The sequence below is a fragment of the Rissa tridactyla genome, chromosome 1, assembly GCF_028500815.1.
Source record: "Rissa tridactyla isolate bRisTri1 chromosome 1, bRisTri1.patW.cur.20221130, whole genome shotgun sequence".
Classification (NCBI taxonomy): domain Eukaryota; kingdom Metazoa; phylum Chordata; class Aves; order Charadriiformes; family Laridae; genus Rissa; species Rissa tridactyla.
The window spans coordinates 181,145,684-181,168,757 of NC_071466.1; the positions used below are offsets into that span (position 1 = coordinate 181,145,684).

Consider the following 23,074-nt stretch of genomic DNA (forward strand, 5'->3'; position numbering starts at 1 on the left):
GCTCCCACGTGCTCAGCAGGATTGTGTCCGAGTAGGTGGGCAGCCATAGTCAGCAGTTGGCTCCCAGCTGCTGTCCAAGCCTCATCAAAATGTTTATTGCTGCCCAGTTCTGAATTTATCAAAGTTCTGTTGTTTTACCGAAATATTAGGTATCCTTATTGTCAACTTCCTGTGATGCCAATACAATAGTTAACCCTCGAGCTTCCTTGCTCGAGGAAGTCACTGTCTCTGGCTGGCAGTCCAGATCTGCTTCTGCTGCTTTCCATGCCTAACACCTTGTCTGCTCATAGAATAGTTTTAGACCACCTAGTCCCATATTCCCAAGTCTTACAGGTTTCCTTTCTAGCCTTATGGTTCACTTCTACGCATGGCTGGCTAATAATTTTTTCCTTGCCCTGGTCTGACAGTTGTTCTCCTATATTCTTCATGTTTGCTGTCAGGCTGCTGTTGGTGGTCACAATGATCATAGTATTGCGTGTGTTTTAATGTTTACCTTCTGTATCTGACCTTCTGTACTGCTTTCGGCAGTAACCCTTATAGGAAAAGTCCAGTTTTGACCTTGTAGCCTTGGAATATGGCATGCTTAATGAGATCAGGGCTAATACTTTTAGGGGCATGTGTTAGAAATCTGAGAAATTAATATGCTAAATTATTTCTAATAAGCACGTCCAAGTACCTTGTGTTGTGATTGGTTTTGTACTGTAGTTAAATTTTGGTAATTTTGCATGACACATTTGTGATACAAATTGGAAGTCCTTACCCTAAAGCATGTAAATGGGAGGGCGTTTTAAAGAAAAGGCTTTGGATATTTTGGAAAATATGACTTCAGGTATATTCACTTGTATTTCGAGTGTGATAAAATCCTTCCAACTGTCTGACCCATTTGGTTGAAACAAGAACAGTAGGAGCAACAATCACCCAGAGGCAAATCATTAGCACAGATTTCAGTCCAGTTAAGATCTGGCAAAGAAACAGATACCTACAAAGTCCTATGCTGTGAGTAAGTAGCAACTGTAATAATAGGTAGTGCTAGGAACGAAGGAGTTGCAGGAGAAAGTCGTTCCTGCAGAGTGGCTAGAAGCTGATTTTCACTGTATTGAAGCGATATCATAGTAGGATTTGTACCAGTTGACCTCATTTTCTATCTATGCTTTCCCCCCCATGTGGTAAGGAATAGAAGTCAACCCCCCTATTCCAAGAAGAGGAGGAATTCAACAATATTGAGAAAGAAAACTGCTATGAACAAATCCAGGTATTCTTGTTTTTATCCTTTCAAGGCGAAAGAGTTATCTAATACAAAAACACACTTTCTGATAAAGGCCAAAAATGTAATTAAAATTCTTGACATCCAAAATGAGCAGGAGCTGATAAAGAGCCCTTTTAGTAAATATTTCCCCTTAGGACCCCCAAAGGAACCTGGCATTGCTCTCCACTCTGCTTTGGAAGGGCGTAATTAAAGTAGAACAGGAGCTTCTGAATAAAACAGGCAATGCGTGAAACCTTACAGGTCTGAGGAAGAAAAATCTGTTTCATATTAATTTCCCCAAAGTATACGGAGCAGAGGCTTTGCTCACAAAAGAAACTGTTATACCAACTGCATGAACGGGGAAATTTGTTCTAGGAAATTAATAGATAAATATGTAGAAGTTCTCAGGAGAAATCATGTGGTATCGGCTACTCTCTAGGCATCGTTGGTGTCTGTGTGTCTTTTTCAGGGCTCTGAGCCTGAACACCACAGCCACAGTGTACCAGAATAAACATGCCTTGGTCAATGTGCCTCAGACTGGTATTGGTCAAGCGGGTGTCACAAACTGGTGCTTTATAAACATACCTGCTCTTGGAGGTGGGTTTTCATGAGTGCTCTTGCATGTGTCAAGGTGGTGCACCACAGAGCAGGACAGAACTTTTTGGCTTGGTCCCCACAGGTAGCGGTGTCCACTGGCAGTCCACCACAGGAGGTTGAATCTTGGTATATTGGCTTAACTTGGAGTAAAATTGTTAAAACCTTCAGCCTAATGTTCAACCATGCTTTGTGAGAGGGGTGGAAATCTCATAGAGAAGTTCCAACGAATTTCATGCGTATGAGAGGCTGAGTAGAGCAGAGAGGTACAAATTATTACATCTTTAAGGTAGTCATTAAGATGACATGTTTTATTTGACGAGCTGACACCTGGCATGTGTGGGCTAGCAGTTGGCATGTACGTAGCTCTGAACTGGCCACAGCAGGCACTAGCTTGCCCTGTGGGGGACGTGGAGATGAGGTTCGAGTGTGATAGGGTAGAAAAGTGTCAGTAGTGGGGAAAGGGGCAGAGGGAAGTGTGTGGTGGGATTTGAGGAGGGCACTTCTTCATCAGTGGGGAAGCAAACTCCTCTGGTTCTGCTGGTGCAGCTGACCGTGTTATGTCCTACAGCTGCTGTCCTGCTGTGTCAGTTGTACTTACTGCCCTTATCACTGTTACAAAGGCAGAATCTGCCTTTATTACAGGTCTCTGGGAGGAAGATGTCTTTCCTGTTTCAATTTTGGTCTCTTTTCTTCTCTAAATCATTTTTTAATTTAGCTGCTATTAAGAAACAAGGGGTGAATTCAGACCATTGTGTTGTATTTATTGTGCATGCAAAATTTTATAAAGGGAGTAAAGTCAAACTTGCCTTGGAAGAAGGCAGTAGTCAGACCGCACAGCGTGCGTGTGTTACAAACATTCCTTAATTACTGTGTATGTGTGGGATATGTATTACTGTATATAGCCCCCACCTCCCTCCCCCTGCCCTGGTATTCAGTGCAAAGATGAATAGTGATTATTTCCAGAGTAGTTAGTTAATGTAAATGTCTTTTTTCTTCTCATTGTTCAGGATGTGGCCAGTGCCTCATTATTCAAATATTACTCTTCAAATTCAGAATTACTCATTTTCTAACCAATTCTATGGGCTGTCGTTGCCATGTTATCTGACTACTTAACAATGTTTTATGAGGCTAGGTAAAACTCTGATCACCCCATCATATTGGTGGCAAACCGAGGAACTGACAGCCTAAAATCAAAATTACCCGCTAATTTTTGTGGCCGTTGCTGAGACACTTGTCCACGCTGCTTATCAGATGGCAGCATTAGGTAAAAGTTTTGTTGCAGCTGCATTCAGGCTTTGGCAGAGTGCAGGGACACCCTGCAGGCAGCTGGTTTCAGGCTTTGGGAAAAAGAGATGGAGACTAGATAGGATGGGGTCAATCTTGCTTGAAACTGGGGTGCAGAGATTTCTTAGGGAGAAATGAAGGGTTACCCTGAAGGTTGGAGTGCAGGGTGGCAGGAGGACTAATACACGGATATCCACTCTGGAGTCCCGCCTCCTGTAGCCTTTGGTTCTCTCCTCATAGATGTTCACAGTTTATACTGGCTCCCCTTCCAGTGGTTCCCATTCTGTGTGACAAATGCATGCTCTTCATTTTCTGTCTTCTCACTGTAGCTCCTAACAAGCTCTCTAATTTTTTTTTTTCTTTTCTCTTTCTCATCTGATTTGTTTGCTTGTTAGTTCCCAGTTTTCTGAGTTTCTGCTCCTGCAACGCTCTTGGGCGCCTTGCTGCAATCAGCATGTTTGGGTTTTGCTACACCACGGTTTGCCTCATGGACGGAATAGGTTCCCCCATGTCTGTTTTAGCACCTGATTTGTTATCCATCGCTGATGAAGGCGTTTTCTGTCCTTGTCCCTAAAGTCCCAGGCTGATGGGAATGGGTGGCCCATTCCAGGCTTAGATTCCCTCAGCAGATTTGTCTGTGGATGGTGGGTCCGTGGACAAGCTTCCCAAAAGCATCGACAAAATGAATGGCCTCTGCAAAAATGCTAGTTTTTAAACTCAATTAAAGCTTTAATGGATATGTGCAAATTGAGATCTGTGAGAGGTCTGTCTGATCTGTCAGTCATTGCTGTGGGGTTTCTGAGCTCTCTGGAACGTCCACCCAATCTCTAATACAGAGCCCTCTCTGCTGGGCTTCAGGTCCCTAAGCTGAAAAGGTAATATCTAAAATTTTCAAAAGAAAGAGTTGCCTGAAAAGAAATGTCACATCATAAAAAGCATTCAGTTTCCCTCAGAATGCCTATTAAAAAATCAAAATAGAAGGAATTTGTGATTTAAATCTGAATATGATATAATGAGAAATTTCAGCTCACCAGTTAAAATCCAGCAAAGCAAGAGGCACTTAAAGGCAGCGTCAGTTTTAATCATTGGCACTGATACCATAGAATCATAGAATGGTTTAGGTTGGGAGGGACCTTAAAGATCATTTAGTTCCAACCCCCCTGCCATGGGCAGGGACACCTCCCGCTAGACCAGGCTGCTCAAAGCCCCATCCAGCCTGGCCTTGAACACTTCCAGGGATGGGGCATCCACAACTCCTCTGGGCAACCTGTTCCAGTGCCTCACCACCCTCACAGTAAAGAATTTCTTCCTGATATCTAATCTAAATCTCCCTTCTTTCAGTTCAAAACCATTACCCGCCGTGTCCTATCATTACGTGCCCTTGTAAAAAGTCCCTCTCCAGCTTTCTTGTAGGCCCCCTTCAGATACTGGAAAGCTGCTATAAAGTCTCCCTAGAGCCTTCGCTTCTCCAGGCTGATCAATCCGAACTCTCTCAGCCTGTCCTCATAGGAGAGGTGCTCTAACCCACTGATACTCTTTGCGGCCCTAGAATAAATACATATATGAATGTTACAATTGGAAAGGTTTTAGTCGCTAGCTAAGAGTGGATTGTCTTCTCTTGCCACCTGAGGAGCTGATACTCGTGACATCAGCCCTCATTCGCAGAGGGACAGATGAGATAAGAGTTAGTATGTCATTTCTCAGAAAATAAATGAGCAAATAGGGTATTTCTTTTACAGCAGCATTAATAGATATTGCAGAATACTGGTTGTATAGGTCTTAGTAGCACACTTGACAATATTTAGTATGAATTAAGTTCAAAGCTAGTATACCTTGCTCTGATGCATTTGTTTCAAATAGTGCTTTTTTTTTTTTTTTTTTTGGAAAACGATCCTTCAGGTTCTCTAGAAACTTAAGGGTCTACTGGGAAGTTGAAGTAAAGAAGAGTTTGGTAATAAAAACATCCATTTTGTGTTTCTGTAGTCTTTTTCATCCTACCTATTACTTGTGCAAGTAAAAGTGTTTCATAAAATTGCAAAGTAAAAGTGTTTCATAAAATTGCAAAGCAAAACTTTCCAGGGTGCTGTTTACATGCACTGCTGTGCCATAGGGTGGTTAGGCAGTCTGACCTCATGGAGAAAAAAATACACAGTGCGTAAGATTCTTCAGAAAAACTTGTTTGTTGAAATTATGTTTTGGATTCTAAATGCTGTAGGAGGTGGCACATTTGTTTTTCTTGGTTATTGCTTATTTTGTGCAACACATTGTTTGATGAATACATTTATTTCAAAACTAGCGTTCAGAAATTGGAGGGGGTGCAGAAAGAAAAAAACTTGTTGTACAACTCCTATGTGATTTTTTGAAAAACTGTAATTTTACCAAATTATTAGATGAACCAAAATAAAAATATAAAAAAGCCATGCTGCTGTAAAAAACTGGTTTAGCATTTCTGAAAAGTATAGTTATAAATATTTTGAAAATCAAGCACTTTGAAAAACACGGGCTGCCTGACATCAGACCTGCATGGCATTTAGTAACATTTTAAATTAACAGGTATAGTGGGTTAAGGGCTCAGCACAGATTGTCTTAATTTAATTTCCTAATGACTTCTAAGCAATTTTAGCACGTAGTATTGGCTTACATAACAAGCATCGTAAGCCTTGTCTGTCTTAAATTTCCACCAAGGTATTTTTAAGTGTTTTCTTCCACCTGCTGATATTGAGCACTGTTAGAATCCTGGGGGAGACTGGAATACAGCTAATTTAGACCACACACGGGTATTTCTGTGTGGGAGCTGGCTGCTGGCTTCAGCTTTGGCTGTCATCCTTGCTTACTGCTGGTAGTTTGAGAGTAGACAAGCTGCAAACTCAGCTGGTCTTGGGTTTGCATTTATAGACTGCAACTGGATTCCCGTATTCGTGGACTGGCAGCCAACTCTGTTGCTTGCGCTGAGTTTACAGAGCAAGTTACTTGGCCGAATTAGGTTTTATTTTTGTAGTAGCTAAGTGACAGATTCTGTTTCTAACAGATCTGTCCTTTGGGCAGGCTTTCTTCTGTCATTCTCTTCCAAATCCTCTTACCTGTGCTTCTGCTGGGCTTGCATTCACCTGTCAGTCTCTGCTTCCGCTGGGATCTGCTTCAGAAATTCAAACTTTCATTATCCCCTTTCCTTCAGGAAATATAGCTTTAATGAAATTCATGTTTTTAAGCAACTTTGATTTTTGTAATTTGTCGCACTATTAAAGACAACACTTTACAATAGTATCTTACTAATTCTTCCCTGTCTTTTTTAGTTTTTCCCTTGCAGTAAGGGAAAGATTAATAAAGTTGCTCTTCTGGTTTCTTTCATTTTAAGCAATTAAAGATAATCTGTATGCCACTTAAAAAGAAAAATAACAGATATCAAGCTTTTAAACACAATTGTGCTATGGCGGGTTTATTTCCAGTCTTGCTTCTTTTTGACTGGTTTCAACTGCTGGCACACGGCAGAAGTTCATACGGAATATTTTGCAGAAACGAGAGGCAGAAACATATCTAATTAATAGACGGTACCTTTATATTTTAATCTGTACTGGTTGAGTATGCCGAATTGGATTTATTTGTGGCCATGTAAATCACATTGTTTCTTTTGCAGTCTCTCTATGCGAGAGAGCAATGTGTATCTTCAGGTGACTTGGGAAGAAGATGTTTGGGTGGTATCTGCGAGAAGAGATGCCATTCTCCTGCTTCGCATCTAGGATTCATCAGGAGCCCCATCTGAGAGTAAGATCATATTAAAACACTGGCTAGTGCTACACATTGATAAGATTTTTTTTTTCTTATATGGTCTGAAATCAACTGCTTCCCATTTATGGTGACTAACCTAATCTCAAGGACAGAATGGTTCATTAATTCCTAGCTATTTCTAGCATTACACTTAGTGCTAGAGACTGCAAAACAAAATGTTTTAATGTTGTTAACACCATGGATGGATTTTGCCCTTCTGGACAATACTTGGTCATTTTGTGTGTGTATGTTTTTAATTGTATATTTGTTTTTCTCAAACTCACAATTCTATTAGTAAATTGTCATTTTTACTGAAGTTTTATGCCAGAACTGCAAAATAAAAAGGGATTTTGACTATGTAGACACACACATGTGTTTACACACACAAATATGTGTATGTGCATATAAAAATTATTGGCATAAAAGTCCTGCTTCCCAGTTGCGGGTTTTTTTGGGTTTTAGCTGGAACATGCTGTGTCATAAAGGAATGATGCTGTGCCAAGGCTTTCAGTGAGGTTTGTTAGCTGAGTCTCAGTGCTAACTAACTGTATTTCCAGGGCTTCCACTGTTCTGTTTTGAGGTACTACATGGTCTTAAGATTCCCGCTTCCCTCCGCCCCCACGTATGCTGTAAAGCAATGAGTATATTCACTGCTAGTTTGGATGAAGAAATACTTTATTGCCCACAACCACCTGCAAAAAAAATTCTTGCACTCTTCTTGCATCTTTTATTTGAGTTTTTACAGATGACCTACTGTTTTTAACTGTCTGAGAAGAAAGTGGAAGTCTAGGTAGTGTTAAGAGTGCCCAGACCAGGCGCGATGTTGTTGTGATCCATACGTGCTCCTTCATCATGCTGAAAGTCCTATCTGTCACTGCAGGAGAGTTACAAATTGCTCCATCTTGTGTTTCTGTGTGTCTGCAGTAGTGTGTAGTAATTCTGTTCCCTTGTTATCTGGGGGCTTTGGAAGATGGTTTGTCCCAGGGGTAGACTGAAGGTTTGTACAGGTCAAGAATCCCACTTCTGTGGAGCTCTGGAAGATCTGGGCCTGTCCTGGAAGTTAATTTTTCCCAGTTGTCCATCAGATCCTAAGTGTGGTGAGCTTCAGTTTGTATCAGAGGGCTTTTCTTCAGTCAGGATTCAGAGAATTTTGTTCTGCCTTCCTTGAAAAATAAATAAATAAATAATTTAGGTGCCATCAAAGTTTTATGTGAGTATCCTTTTTTTATCTTTTGTATTTTAAATATCTCTTGGGTTTGCTGTTTTGCCTTTAATTTTTGGAAGTCACAGTAGGTTCCATTTATTGATGTCTCTTATTATGCATGCTTATTGTCTTCTCATGCACTAGAGTTCTTACTTGACCAGACTTGATGTCTGTTTGTTGAAAGCTGTTGTCAATCAGTAGCCATTGTCTTGTAGATTTGTTGTTTGAAATACTGTCGTTATTGACTGTGAGTTTTGTGAGTGCATGTTTACTGTTTCAAATACTTCTGTCTTCCCCCCCCTTCTTTATTGCTTATTTACTTGCAGGCATTTGCATGGTCTGACTTCATTGAACTTGAGTTTGGACTTGCTGATTCTGTGTCTTTTGGTCTAGACTCTGTCCTTTTAAATAACAGTAACACAGTGCTGTGGTGATGGCTGGGTTGCCGTACAAATAGTCTCTGCTGCTTCTGAAAGCTTTGCCTGAGGTGGCTCAGTATAATTGCAACATTTTAGATAATTGTTTGAAGTTTATACTGCGCATTTTACCTAAGCGGAGAACTGTTTTTAAAAATTAGCTGAATGAAATTCCGTGTCTCCCTTCTCTGACACTGTGGTATGTGATCGGTGTTTTAAGTGTTTCTTGGAACAGATACAGTTTGTGTCATTGCGCTTGACTAAGGTTTTTCCACGTTCTGTGGAAAGAAGGCGTATCTCCCGTAAGTGTGATTGTGAGGAGGTACAGACTGGATTTCCTCTGTCATGCTGGAGGTCAGGCTGAGGTGGGGCAGATGTTTTGTTGGAATTAATGAACTGTGAATTCTGGTTTCACTGTCAGAGTCAGCTGGTATTCATTCAGCCGTTTAGAGAGTTAATTTTTATCTTGCTGTCCAGTAGAAGTTGTACTGCAAGAGCTACAGGCAACACAGATTGCAGATCTCTCACTGGAAAACTCTAAGCTGTTATATGTGTGATTGCTGCTGAAGGGCTATAGGAGGACCCGCTGCTATGTAAATGGGGTGCAGGAGGATTCCCATGCATCCTTCTTCACTCTTGTCAGCTAAATATGTGTAGCAAGGCAAAGGGTGCTTTGGCTCCACACTGCTGTTCCATCAATAGCAGCTCTATCTAAACTGGCAACCTTTTCCCGTTTCTCATTTCTCCATCTGCTTCTTTCCATTTCCCCGGAGAAGGCTGTTCGTTCTCCTTGGTGTGGCAGTGCTTGTGTTGGCCCTTTCTCTGACCTTGGTCTGTGAAATGATCCAGGTCAAAAAAGGAACTGCTGCAGACTGAACAAAGGGAAGAAGCTTCAAACAGATCTGTCTACAGAGTAAGAAAAGTATCAGCGCTATGTGGAGCTGTCCTCTGTATTATTACTATTTTTTATTTAAAAACAAAATAAGAACAGAATGTAGGAATTACTCATATTGAGTCAGACCAGAGGTCCATCTAACCCCACATCCTTTCTGACGGCTGGAGAAGACTGAGGCAACAAGGTAATGACCTCCCCCCATCCCTCCTTTCCCACCCTTCAGTGGTATGTGACTCAGGACATTTTCATGAGATATGGGTGAGCTCTGTGTGATTATTAACTCTTAACTACATTTCACTTCCATAAATCTGTTGGGCCTTTGCCTCCAAGGCTGTAGGGTTTTAGTGTCCACAGTATCTTGTGGTGGAGTCCCACGACTTAGATCCCAGTTGTGTGAAGACTTCCATTCGTTTGTTTTGAACACGCCACAGTTTGCTCCCTAGCTTTTGGGCTGCAAGAGGCACAACTGATCCCTCCATCCTGGGCGTGTTGCCTGTGAATTTTATCGGCTGTTGGAGCTGTTCAACCACTGATTGTGATACAGTTCTGCTCCTCTCCCCACACAGAATCATAGAATGGTTTGGGTTGGAAGGGGCCTTTAAAGGTCATCCAGTCCAAACCCCACCGCAATGAGCGGGGACATCTTCAACTCGGAGTCCTGTCCAACCTGACCTTGAAAGTTTCCAGGGATGGGGCATCTCCCACTTCTCTGGGCAACCTGTTCCAGTGTTTCACCACCTTCATTGTAAAAAAAGTCTTCCTCCTATCTAGTCTAAATCTACCTTCTTTTAGTTTAAAATCATTACCTCTTGTCCTGTCATAACGGGTCCTGCTAAAAATGTTGTCCCCATCTTTCTTATAAGCCCCCTTTAAATACTGAAATGTGTGCTGTAGGCAGCATTCAGGGTGCAGGCCTACAGTGGGTTTATCGGCAGTGTTAAGCTTGCCTCTATTTTGTTCTCTCCTCTGCATAACTCCTAATAACCTGCTGGTTTGTTTTGACTGCTAAGCATTTAGCTGATGGTTGCCTGAAAACATATATTTTATGTTGGAGGAAAATATGTCATGCCAGGTCCAACAGCCCTTGGAGACCTGCTCTAAGCCCCTCGCTCCCAGGCCACTTCTCCTGCTCTCCAACTCAGTCCTTTCTAGCACTCGCACGCTCATAAACCTGCTGCAATTCCCAAAATGACCTTTCCCTTCATGCTGCCGGGTGTCCCACATCCCGAGGGCAGCAACCCTCCTTAGTCCGAAAGGTGAGGAGGGGGGCTATCCCCCGCAACTCATCTTGCCAGACTCCATGCCTGGACACTGGGGCTGAGGTTCTTCTGGGACAGATGGGATGTTCCTCAGCAGGAGTCCTTGGTTTAGGGTCCTGCCTGCTGCTGTGCCTCTGCTCCTCCGCGTTTGTGGAGATGAGGTTTTGATGGGCTGATGGGCCTGAGTGTAGTCTAGGGGTATAGTATATGTGTAGTTGAAATACAATGATAATCTCAAAATGATACTCCCAAGTGGTAGTGGTCGGATCAGAGCCCATTATTTCTCCTGTGACACCAAGATTTATTTTTTCTATGTGCATGAACTTTCATAAATGTAACTTTTTAACTTTTTTTTTCTTTTGCAATCAGCCCATATTTTCCCCTTTCCTTTACTTTTCCTAGTTTTATTAAGAATATATTGAGTAGCAGAGGTCTTATCAGTAATTTGACTTCCCTCTAACAGCTGATCATCACCCATCCTTTCTTATTTTTTAAGATTATTTATCTGTGCAAGAGTAAGTTAGGTACTGTTTCTAATCAGCAAACGCAGGAGTTGTCTGTCTGTATTTTCAGGATTTTTGTCTGGTGTAGTATTAGGCTTGTCGTTGGGAATGATTCTTCTGTCACTTTCTTTTGGAAATTGTTTCGTACTCTAATACCTTTTTTGTCAGAATTTATGTACTCAACAGTTTTATTATATCATTCATAATAATTTCCCCAGCCCTTGTAATTTTCTGAATTAGTCCTGTCACCCTTCAATATAAGGAGCTTCCTATGCACCTCTGTTAAGCAGATGAAATATATACAGCTTTTCTGACTTTTCTTTATAAATTCAGTGGTTTCCTTGCTTTTCCTGTCTTAAAGACTTCCCTCCAGGATCCAGCAGGGCTGAGTATCTTGTTCCATCTCTGTTCTTTTCCATTTGCAAGAAACGTATCTCAGGTCACTATTACACAGTGCCCCACTCTGGGTTTTGGACAAGTCTGAGGCTCCCCATTTGGTAAACTTTTTTTTGAGCCTTGGTTTTACATATATTATATATACTGTTTTATATATAGATATAATTTTTTTTAAAATATTGGCCCATGTTTTACTTAAGGACAAAACCCAGAGGCATAGTGTATGCTAATTGTGAAAAGGTATTGCTATCTTTTTTGGAAAATTGTTATAGTAGGCTTCATAGCCATATAAACAAATAATTAATGTATTCTTCCTTATTTGCCTTAACCATAATAATTTTTAGAAAATTTTTCCTTCCTGACACTTTCTACAAGTGTCTGTCTTGAGAGAAGTAAATATAAAATGATTTTGTGAGTGTTTTGCATTACAAGCATACCCAGTTCTGGTAGTCTTCCTGAATTATTTTTGCAGAACTGTTGTTTTCAACTGAAGTTACTACAAAATATGCCTCTTTTTATCATCCCATGTCAGATCATAGAACCATAGAATAGTTTGAGTTGGAAGGGACCTCTAAAGGTCATCTAGTCCAACCCCCCTGCAATAAGCAGGGACATCTTCAACTAGATCAGGTTGCTCAGAGACCCGTCCAACCTGACCTTCAAAGTTTCCAGGGATGGGGCATCTACCACCTCTCTGGGCAACCTTTTCCAGTGTTTCACCACCCTTATTGTAATAAATTTCTTCTTTTTATCTAGTCTAAATCTTCCCTCTTTTAGTTTAATGCTATTACCCCTTGTCCTATCGCAACAGGCCCTGCTAAAAAGTTTGTCCCCGTCATCTGGAGATCCATATCTCCAGTCATTCCACCTGATTTTCTTCAGGTTTTAATATTCTTTGTCAAGATTTTTGTATTTCTGTAGTGTATCTGCAGCTTCTGGTCAGTCCTTTCTGAAGTCCTGCAAACTGCACTGCGGGAACAGCAGCAGGGCAGTGAATCACCTGATGGGCTGATGCACTGCTGCAGGGGCTGGCACCAAAGGTTTCACTGGGTTAAAGTCCTTGGGACAAAATAACAGTCATACGGGAGATTTTTCTTTTTTCCTAACCCCAGGCTACTAGTGATTGGTTCCTGTCTGGAGTTTTTGCCATTGGACATGGGGCGAGAAATGCTTGCTCTCTGCCAGAATCGAGCTGGGGAATTAACATGTTCTGGTATAGGCATCCTATAAAATTTTGCCTGGGGCTCTGGAAATAATTGCTGATTAAACTTAGCATAGTGGTTCTGTGAGGGTGGCGGAGCATCTGTCGTTTTGTTTTGCCAACATAAACTTTGTAGCCCTCCTAGTTCGGTCACTGAAGTTGGAGCATGTGTCAAGCTGAAGAGGCGCAGTGTGCCCTCGTGCTGTGTGTGCTCTGCTGGGTATGGAAGAGTTGAGACACATCTGCATTGCTGCTCACCACTCTTCACACCTGGGCCCACTCCCTCAGAATTACTCTTTTTGAGTTCCGTAAGCAAGAATGCTTCTTCCTGCCATTACCGAGCCTTGAGTTTTCTTCTGGATCAAACTTGTCAGCCTCAGCTTTGCATCTTTTAAATACAAAGCTTTTCTCTGCAGTTCCTTTGGAGCTCTGTTCTAAAACATGAAAGTTTGGCATCGTGAATAGAGACAGAGGAGGGTTTTTGAATCATATGGGGTTTTATAAGTCCAGAAGTTTTGCAGAAGTGGATTGATTTGGATGAGCTCCTACAGAACTGGAGGTAGATTTCTTACAGGTTTTCCTCCTGGGTGGCTTCGTGGGCCTGGGCAGCTTTTGCCACCTCGCAGCTGGTTTTGTAGGCAGCACGGAGGCTGTGAACACGGGGTGGAGTGTCCTGATCTTCTGTCTCCTTGTGTGTGTAGTGAAAAACACGTGCTAGGATGGCGGGTATTGCTTAGAAGCTTTGAGCAAGACCGAGCTCTGATGGAACAGGTCAAGAGTGGGCAAGAAGATGCTCTACTCTTCCCTTTTTAAATATTGATGTTCGAAGCTGAGGGTGACTTAACGCTACATAACTTTAGACTGGGAGCCTGTGGGAGGAGAGAGGATGAAGGACAAGGATTCACCGTGGTAGAATGTGACTTAATTGTAAGCCTAGACTTACGTATGACTCCATTATTGGAAAAAAAGATGTAGATACTTAGAATAACCTTTAAATGAAAGTTGAAGATGCTACTGGAATGTAAAAGGCAATAAAATACTAAATTTCATGCATACTGAATTTCATGCATCTCATTTAAGAAATATTTTGCACCGGTTTAGCTGCAGCAGTACTAAACACGTTTAGCAAACATGAACACTTGTTACAGGTCAGCTTGTGTAAAAAAAAAAAAAAAAAAAAAAAAAAAAAAAAAAAAAAACCAAAAAAACCCACCACCAGAGGTGGTGTTTTACGTCTCCAGGCTTGGTAGAGGAGCTGTGCTTTATTTGCAGGGCATTAAGACTGCAGCCACGCAGGATACAGTATGATCTGTCTCTGGGGAAATTAGTCCACTCATCACATCAGGAATTGATTCTGGCAAGCGACTGGTAAAAGTTACGACACATTATCGTCTTTCTAATATATTCACTCTCTCTTTCTCTGTCTCTTTATGTGTATGTGTGTAAAATGTGTGTGGTGATTTGTGTTTCTAAACATACTGCAAGCTATTGGTATAATTCACAAATAACAAATGAGCACCAGTTATAAAATTGACGTGATCCTTGCAGCAGTAAGAATTTAAGGAAGGAAACAACAACGTGAGTCACTTAGCTGGAAAAGAAGAAATATCTAGATGCAGATGACATTTGGCAAATGAGTAGAATTATGGCAGTCTGAGTGCAGTATAGACTAAGACCCAGCTCTTTACATGATTTTTAAAGTTTTCTGAATTGTTCATCTGCCACTCTCTCCTAAGATTTTGGAACATCATAAATACTTACATTTGTTTTTTCTGGCTTAGGATGTTGCCAAAAGCATTAGAAGAATTACTGTCCTAAATTAATTAACTTTTGTTTGTTGAATCTGTGGTGTGGAACACAAATGTCAGTTTTATTCAGACAGAAGGGAAGATTCCTCTCCAGGCCATAACTGATTTTACCCTGGCTTAACAAGTCATATACTTCCACTCGACCTGAAAGAGAATTTTTTTTTTTTAAATGATTGCTTCAGGCCACATATAACCTCATCATTTGCAGCAGTGCAATTTAATGGATTTAATGCAAACTACTTGAAGCTGTTTGATGATATGTTTGACCTAAGCACAGGAGGAAAAAATGAATGTTTGCCTGGCCTTCAGTTAAAGCAAAATACGAAATACGAGTCAGCAGATATGGTATAGTTTTAAATGGCAAAGCCTGCCTGCTGTGCTACATGGCTGCCCCTACTTCTTGCTCTGAGTGCATCCTTGCCCACCCTCTTGCCTGGTGGCATCTTCCCTAAGGCAGAGCCGGAGATGTGTCCAGTTCTGGGCACCTCAATACGAGCGAGATATTGAGGTGTTGGAGGGAGTGCAGAGGAAGGCAACGAAGCTGGTGAAGGGCCTGGAGAATAAATCTTGTGAGGAGCAATTGAAGGAGCTGGGACTGTTTAGTTTGAGGAAGAGGTGGCTGAGGGGAGACCTCATCACTCTCTACAACTACTTGAAAGGACATTGTAGAGAGGTTGGTGTTGGTCTCTTCTCATGAGTAATTAGTGATAGAACAAGAGGGAATGGATTCAAGCTGCAGCAGGGTAGGTTTAGGCTGGACATTAGGAAAAAATTCTTCACAGAAAGAGTGGTCAGACACTGGAATAGGCTGCCCAGGGAGGTGGTGGAGTCACCGTCCCTGGATGTGTTTAAGACTCGTTTAGATGTGGTGTTAAGGGATATGGTGTAAGGGAGAACTTTGTAGAGTGGGGTTGATGGTTGGACTCGATGATCCCAAGGGTCTTTTCCAACCTAAATGATTCTATGAGATGTGGGACTGGGTCCCGCACCTGGGCTCTGCCCAGCCAGCAGCCCTGCTGGGCTGAGCGCGTCCTCCCCAAAAACTTGTCATCGGGAGCAAGTACGCTGATGCAGAATAGCTTTCTTCAATTTGCTTTGGTGGTTGGTTGTTTTGGTTTTGGTTTTTTTTTGTTTGTTTGTTTGGGTTTTTTCGCATTGTGTAATCTTTAGCCATAGGGACAGAGTGTGTTGAAGTGAGAAGGCTGGGGTTTGACGTTATTCTGGCCAGGTCTTTTTTTTTTTTTTTTCCCCCTAACAGAGTCTCTGTCAAATTTGGTTTCCTTATACCAGGTGCTTTGTAGGAGCTGGTAGAAGCAGGCACTGCTCTTAATCTGCCATCCTACCTGTGTTTTCCAATGTAGTTCCTCTCAAACTAACACACACACGTGATAACTGGGTCACATAACAGATTTGTAGTTTATTATAACAGGCTTTGTGAACACACAAGGTTTCAGGCAGACCAGGTATCTAATTGTTGATACCTGCTGTCATCCAAAACCATAATAGTGACCTCAGCATCGTTAAAGCAGACTAATTCTCCAAATAAATGGATTATGAACAATGAAATGGTTTGTTGATATGAGGAAGTATTGAGTCTTTGTTAAGGTCTTGTAAATGGAGGGAGTGGATGATGCCGGGGTGTGCTGGGGGTTGATTGCCGTTGGGGAGCGGTAGCTTCAGTACTGTGGATGTGTCCAAGAAACGTCACCACCTTCCCTCCAGTATCATTGTGTACATGCTTTATAGGATACAGAGGGAGTGCCATGGTGCAATTTAATGGCAGTGAGGTGGAGATGGGAAGGGAGGAAACAGAGGCAGAGAGATGTCTGTATATTTGATTTGAAGAATCACACGATGAGTGGTGGACTTGTTGTATGCTTATTTGTCATGCAGCTTTGAATGCCTCGTATGCCCTGCTCGTTATTCTGTCTCTCTGCCTTCATCCTTTCATAGTATCTTTGTAATACCAATCTGGAAATGAAACATTCTCCCCCACTGCGTGCGAAATTTTTCTCCAAAATCAATTCCTCTGCTAGGATTTTTTTCCTGGAGAGGCTTTTTGGTTGTGGTTTGGTTGGGTTTTTTTGTTTGTTTGTGTGGGTGGGTGGGTTTTGGTTTTTTTTTTTTTTTTTTGTGGGTCTAGTATCTAGCGATCTTAAATGGCAGAAGATTATAATTTTATTATCTTAGGAAAGGGAGATAATCTTTGTTTTCTACTGAGATGCAGTGTTCGGCTATGCTCAAAAGAGTCCAAATCTTGGATTTAAAATACTGCAGCTTTTGTATTCAGCAAAGCTGTTTTAGGATATTCTTAGGGGTTTTAAAAAGGTATTAGCTGTAATTTTTCTTTCCTTGTGAATCCTGTACTGTTGAACACATAGTAGAATGAAGTGCTGTGCTTTGCAAGCGGTAAGAGAAAATGAATGGTCCCAATAAAATATTGAAAGCTCTGTAAAACAGTGCTCAAGTAGTTTTTTAGTAAAAGTATGTGGTGTCTGTAGAATATGTGGCCTACTGGACTCTAAAGAGTTGTGGCTGTGTTGGTTTTTTTTTTTTTTTCCCTCGAATCAGGACTCAAGTGAGATCAACTGCATACCTCATATGAACGTTGAGGTCATATCATTTCAGAAAAGTCTATACTTCATACTTCAGCATTCATTCTCTGTTTTTTCTGAATCTGTAATTTTATAAAATATTTTCATTTTATCCTGTAAGGGTGATTCATTCTGCAGCAGTGAGTTGTACGTATATATTATTCATTACTTTGAAGTGTTTGTTTAAATATTTTATTTTGTTAATAGTGCAACATGCTGTACTCTGAATTCCGTGCTTATCTGCTATCCTTCATGGGCTGAGCACCAGTAGTGGAAGTTGTGGTACTGAACTGCTGCACGTTCTTTTAGATGAACTTTAAAGACTTTTGTGCGTTGCGTGCTTCCTCCTGAGCTGGCAAGATTTCCAACGTTTTAAGCTCCTTTAGGAAAAGTCAGCATGATTTACATCTCGGAGCACTTGGATTTTAACAGTGCTATTGGAGCAATGAAACCGTAAACAGCTGAGTCAACATACCGTGCCAGAAAGGACTATCAGTGGTGTAACATTGAAATGCCATCAATTTCTTCATATCTTACAATGTGAAGGGACAGTATACACGAACATACTAATACATGTTAATTTTTCCTGCTTTATTTAGTACAGATTTTTTTTTAAAAGGATTTAAAATCCTCCTGTGTCTTTACTATTAAGAAATATTATTTTAAAAATGGCAGCAATGATGCAGCAAAATATCCAAATGAGGTACGTTTTGTGGCGTGTTCCTCCTGCTTGCTTTTCTGCACTTGCTTTCTCATTAATGAATTCACAGTAACTCAGTTTATTTGGATGAACTTTAGATTACCTGGTGTGACTTGAGATCCCTTTTTACTTCTGTGTAATTAACATAAAACCTCAAACTGGAAGTCTGCAGTACAGTGTCTCATCACAAAAGCCAGCTAACTGTAAAAGCTGATAATGTTTGTAAAGCACGTTAAGCTCCCTGGGTGAAAGGTACCATAGAAATGCAAAAGTATTAAGCCAGTAGTTTAATTATAAGATAAGAAGTAATTGAAATTTTCCAACGCAGTTACATGCAGAAGACAGTCTGGTGATTTGCTTTGTAATATTTAGGTCAGTGAATTGAGATGTTTTTCTAAATCCTTTATGAATATTCTTTCATTTAAGTGCATTGCTCGAAGGTGTCTGATACATTTATTTGGCTGGCTGATACTGCAGTTTAAAAATACCACATTTCAAGTAGGCAGAGAAGCGCTGTATAGAAACCTTTTGAAATAACTAGCCTTCATCCTTCAAAATGACAGTTATTGTGCTATAATAATTGTAGAAGTACGGAATTTGCTTCAATTGATTTTTTTTTTTTTAAATAGTATACTGCTCATTTAATACACAATGCCTCCAGAATTTTAATCTCCATGTGTCTCTTGTGGTTTACGATTTGGTGCAGATTTCCCTTCAGATACAGATATACATAAGGCAAGGAAAAATATAAAACCCGAACATTTTATCGTGAGTACTAAATCCCACTTTATGGCGCTTACTGTGCTGTCAAACAGACTGATTGATAATTTGAAATCGATACTTTTACATGACGTTAGGTCCTGAAAACTTCTGTACTACTTCCATTTACAAAAAAAAAAAAGGTAGCCTGTAACAATTGCATGATGTTTTTCAATTCGAAATGTCCGAGATGGATGTTAATTTAATACTGTGGTAGTTTCTTCCCTGGCGCACCAGTTGTGACTACGGGAACGTGTTGGTTGGGTGCAGCTGGAGCATTCCAGCATCCCTGCATCTGTTCCCAAGCTGCCTCCACGGTCGGTAATGTTGTGAAGTGGATACGGTGCAGGACGGAGGCAGGATTTGAGGCTGCAGTGTGCTCTCAGACACTCGGAGGGAATTCCCTTCTTGGTCCCCTGCAGCTTTTCTCCTCTTGCAGTCATGGCAACACCGCAGGACCAGCCAGCAGCCTTGTTTCCAGCCCAAAACTGTCTTCCGTGACTCTGCTGATGGGAGTTAAAAACTAACTGGAGACTCTGCTGCATTCTGCATGCAGTGGGTCAGTGGTTTAGTTAACTGGTAATTTGTCTTTACTAGAAAAAAGTGATAAAAGCTTTTACATATTTTTAACAATTTCCCCCCCCGCCCCCCACAATAATCCTTTTTCCTCAAGAGGGAAATCTCTCCCTTCTTTTCCTTCCCTTGTGATTTTTCCGCGCGGCTGCAGCAGAATCAGTATTTTCAAAGGTGTGCTGCAGAAGCATAGCTTCAAAGGGTGCCTTTGCCAGAAAGCTGCTAAGCCAAGGAGCGAGACTGGTTTCAGTCGGTGGTCAGGTAGCGCTTCTTCCTATGGTAAAAGCTGATCTCTAAAATGTTACAACCTTGAGTTCATAGGGTGCAGAAATTTTAGGGGGACCTGAATTTGGCAGAACTGCTTCCTGGAAGTAGAAGTCTCCTGTGATTAGTGACATAAAGAGCTTTTCAGCTTTAAAATTGTAAGCTGGATGGAAGATTCATAATTCTAAAATTTGACTTTGAGAACCAAGCAGGATTTTATTTTGAAAGTTTGCTCTAGAGCTACAGAGATTTAACAATAAATTTAATTTTGAAAGGGAGTACCCTTAAGTTGTCAGAGTTTTGAAGAAGTTGACAGATTTGCTGTGTATTTGAGAACGTGAAAGCCCAGGACTGAGCGTGGCAATCCCATTTACTATCTGTGCAGCCAAAGGCTGCGCCCTCCATTTTCCTCAGCCGTACTCTGATGTGGTTGTGCTGGTGAGCATATGCTGCAAGCCTTACAGACCTGTTGCAGCTCAGTGCTTCTCTTCCGCAGTAGAAAGAATAAAAGGGCCATTAATTATCTGAATTATGGTCTGCTGTGCAGGGCGTCCTCCGAGGGATGTGGAGCAATTTGCCTCTGGCATCACACAGCTTTTCCTGAGCTCTGGCTCTGAGCACCGATCACAGGTGTGCAATCCTGTCGCTTCTCAATGAAAATGAAGTTTCTGCTGTGAAGTTATGGGGAAGTCTGAATGCCCCTGGAAGGAGGAAGCCCTTCAAGAGCAGAGCCAGCTCAGTTGGCTCCTGGCACCCCAGGAAAGCCCCAATAACAATCCCAGAAGCTCCCTTTCTCTGTTTCCTATCGCTCGCACCTGATTGTACTCCTCAGCATCCCTTCCCCATCCTCTTGCTCTCTTTGTCATCCTGAATCCCAGAGAAAAAAGAGCACTGCAGTCACCCTGCTCCTGTTCCCCCAGGCTCATTGCATTTGCAATCTCCATCCCAACTCATTTCCACGACCTTCCATCCTGCTCCCGCTGCTCTGCAAGCCCCCTCCCCGGGGCGGAGATGGTGGTATCTGCCAGCAGCTGATTCCCTGCACAGGGATGCGCAGGGATTCACAGGGATGCGGCAATGCCACAGGAATTAAAACTTATGTCTCTTGGTACAACATGGGGACAGGTCACCTGGAGCAGCCAGCAGAGTAGGTATGGAGAACGAAGAGGACACAGTACGTGTAATTGCTGAATACAGAGCCTGTCAGCAATTTGGGTTTTGCCTTATGTAATGGATTGAAAATATACTTTATCACAGTCTAGTCCTGCAAATTATTTCACTTTTAAGGTAGAGTCAAGTGTAAGGATACTGCCAAGAGGAAATATATCAAACCTTCAAGTTCCAGATTTAGTCATGGTCAAAGAACGAGTTGACAATGAAGTTTTAAGTTAACACCGTAACTTTGCTTTGACTGTCTTCTGATTTCTTTGTCATCCCTGAGTTTTGCTTTGAGTGGCAAATCTTCTCATTTTTGTCTATGCATTTGACTTATCTGTTTGTATATTCCTATTTTTTTTTTTATTTTTTTATTTTGAGGTGGTCCCGTGTCAGTTGGAATTCAGCAGGAGCTGAGGTTTTATTGCCTGCATATACAAATGAATACTACCATGCTTCATGGACCATGAAGTTTGGATTGTATCTAGTAAATGAGAAAATGGTTTTTATAAATAATTAGTCTTCTGCTTAATTACAGAAGTAGGTTTTCCAGCACATTTGTCATGTGATCTATGTGTATGGTGATGCTGTTTTTAATTGAGTGTGGGAAATAATCAGCTTTCTTAAAAACTTTTGAGTCGATACTGCCTCATCGAACTGTAGCTGATGGATTTAATTTGCTTTTTACTGAATTATTGATTAAATGACTGAGAATTCCTTGAGAGAAGAGGTAGTTACCTGGAAACTTAGACTGCTGCTCCTCTTGAATGCACTGGTGAAAACAGCTTTCTAAATGTTACTGTTGTTTAATAGTTCACTTAGACATAACAAACCCAGTTCAAATTTAATATAATGTGGTATTTCACTATTTGCAATAGACCCTCTCTCTTTTGACTGCATGGTCAATTTACTTGCAAAGTAGCTTCTGCTTTTTGCAGAGTATTGGAAAGCTAAAATGTAATGTGTTTGCTTATAAATGTTTCATCTCAAGTTTTTCACATATTAAAAAAACCTTTATTCCACAAGATTCAGTTAGGAGGTTTTTGCTGAATGACCTATAGACTGGAAAATGGCTCAGTCTCTTCCCAAATAGATTACCGCTTGTATAGATTTGCAGTGGTGTGTGTATATCGCTAAAAAGCAGAATTCGAGACCTTTCTTCCTTGAGGAGAAGTTGCCGCTGGTGTCCTTGGCATCTGCTCGTTATAAAGCCTAAGAAAAGCCCCCCTCGGTCCTTGTGGAGGGAACCTGCTTCTTCACACCCAACCCAGCCAGCTCTTGGTGGCATGACCACTTCCACACGCGTTCACCTCTGTCTTCTGTAAATGATCGAGTGTAATTGTTACATCCCTTGTATGCGTTTCAGTCTTTCCTGTTATAATTTTTTTGTCTTTTGGATGATGGAGTACTTGTCTTCTGGTTGTCTGTTTACATAAACCAGCTAAATCAAGTATCATTTAAAATTAGAATTAATAACTACATCCCCCCCCCTTTTTGTAATAAACACTGTTTTTCTTAAAAGGCTATGATCTCAATTAAAGGTGTGTTTTAAAAATAAAAGATTTATTTTTTATGTCTTACTAGAGTCAAAAATTTAAAATATAATTTTATTTTGTGAATAAGATAGTGTTTCAGGTTTGGGTTTTTTCTTCCTTTTCCAATTGCCACGTACTGGTATTCTTGAAGTTTGCTTTGGTAAGATTTCCGCTCTTTAGAAAGTAGGGCTATATATGCTTCTCTTTATTTGAAACTCCAGTAAAGAAAAATTAAAATTAAGTGAATATTTTGCAAAGTTATTATTTGGTTAAACTTGTGTCCCATTACTGATATCCCACCCCCCTTTTTTTTTTAGAATGAAAAATCTTTATTAAAATTACCTCCCCATATTTTTTGCAGTTGCGGTACAACTGTGTGTACAATTTTTTTTCTTTGTTTGGCAAATGTGCTACTGTTCTAATGTGCATTCGATCACAAGCCTCGGCTTAAAAAGGAAAGAAAATCAGTTTTTATGGAGGTGCTTTTTCTAGCGGTGATTTTACAGTTCAGTTTCAGCAGCCTGTGGAGTTCTTTACTCCTGAGTTTGCAATTAGGTTGAAGTGGTGATTTTTTGGGGACTGTTGCCAAAACCTCTGAAATGACCACTAGAGGAGAGTGAATTACAGCTCTCCACTGCTCCTTCGGTGCAAAACCTGATTGCTTTCACCACCCTTTTTGGTAGATCCATGTGGTTCTAGCAGATACGAGAAGCCTTGTGGCTTGTTCTCTGGGGCTGGTACTGTGCCTAACTCAGCATGGTTTGGGAGTTAGTTCTTTTTTCCTATGGCAGCATGTGATTTAGGCAAAACCTATACCATTTCTCTGAAGTAAATAAATATTTCTGCATCTAGACGTCACAGAAATAGAAATAATAGAAGAAATAATAGGATGAGAAAAAAGACTGGTAGAGTTCAATTTA

At 41.0% G+C, this 23,074-nt stretch overlaps 1 protein-coding gene across 9 annotated transcripts in view; it reads left to right on the forward strand.

The window, feature by feature from the left end:
* The window catches only part of GRIP1 (glutamate receptor interacting protein 1), a 335,688-nt gene that overhangs the window by 18,196 nt on the left and 294,418 nt on the right, over positions 1-23,074 (forward strand). The gene's annotated exons all lie outside the window — the stretch shown is intronic.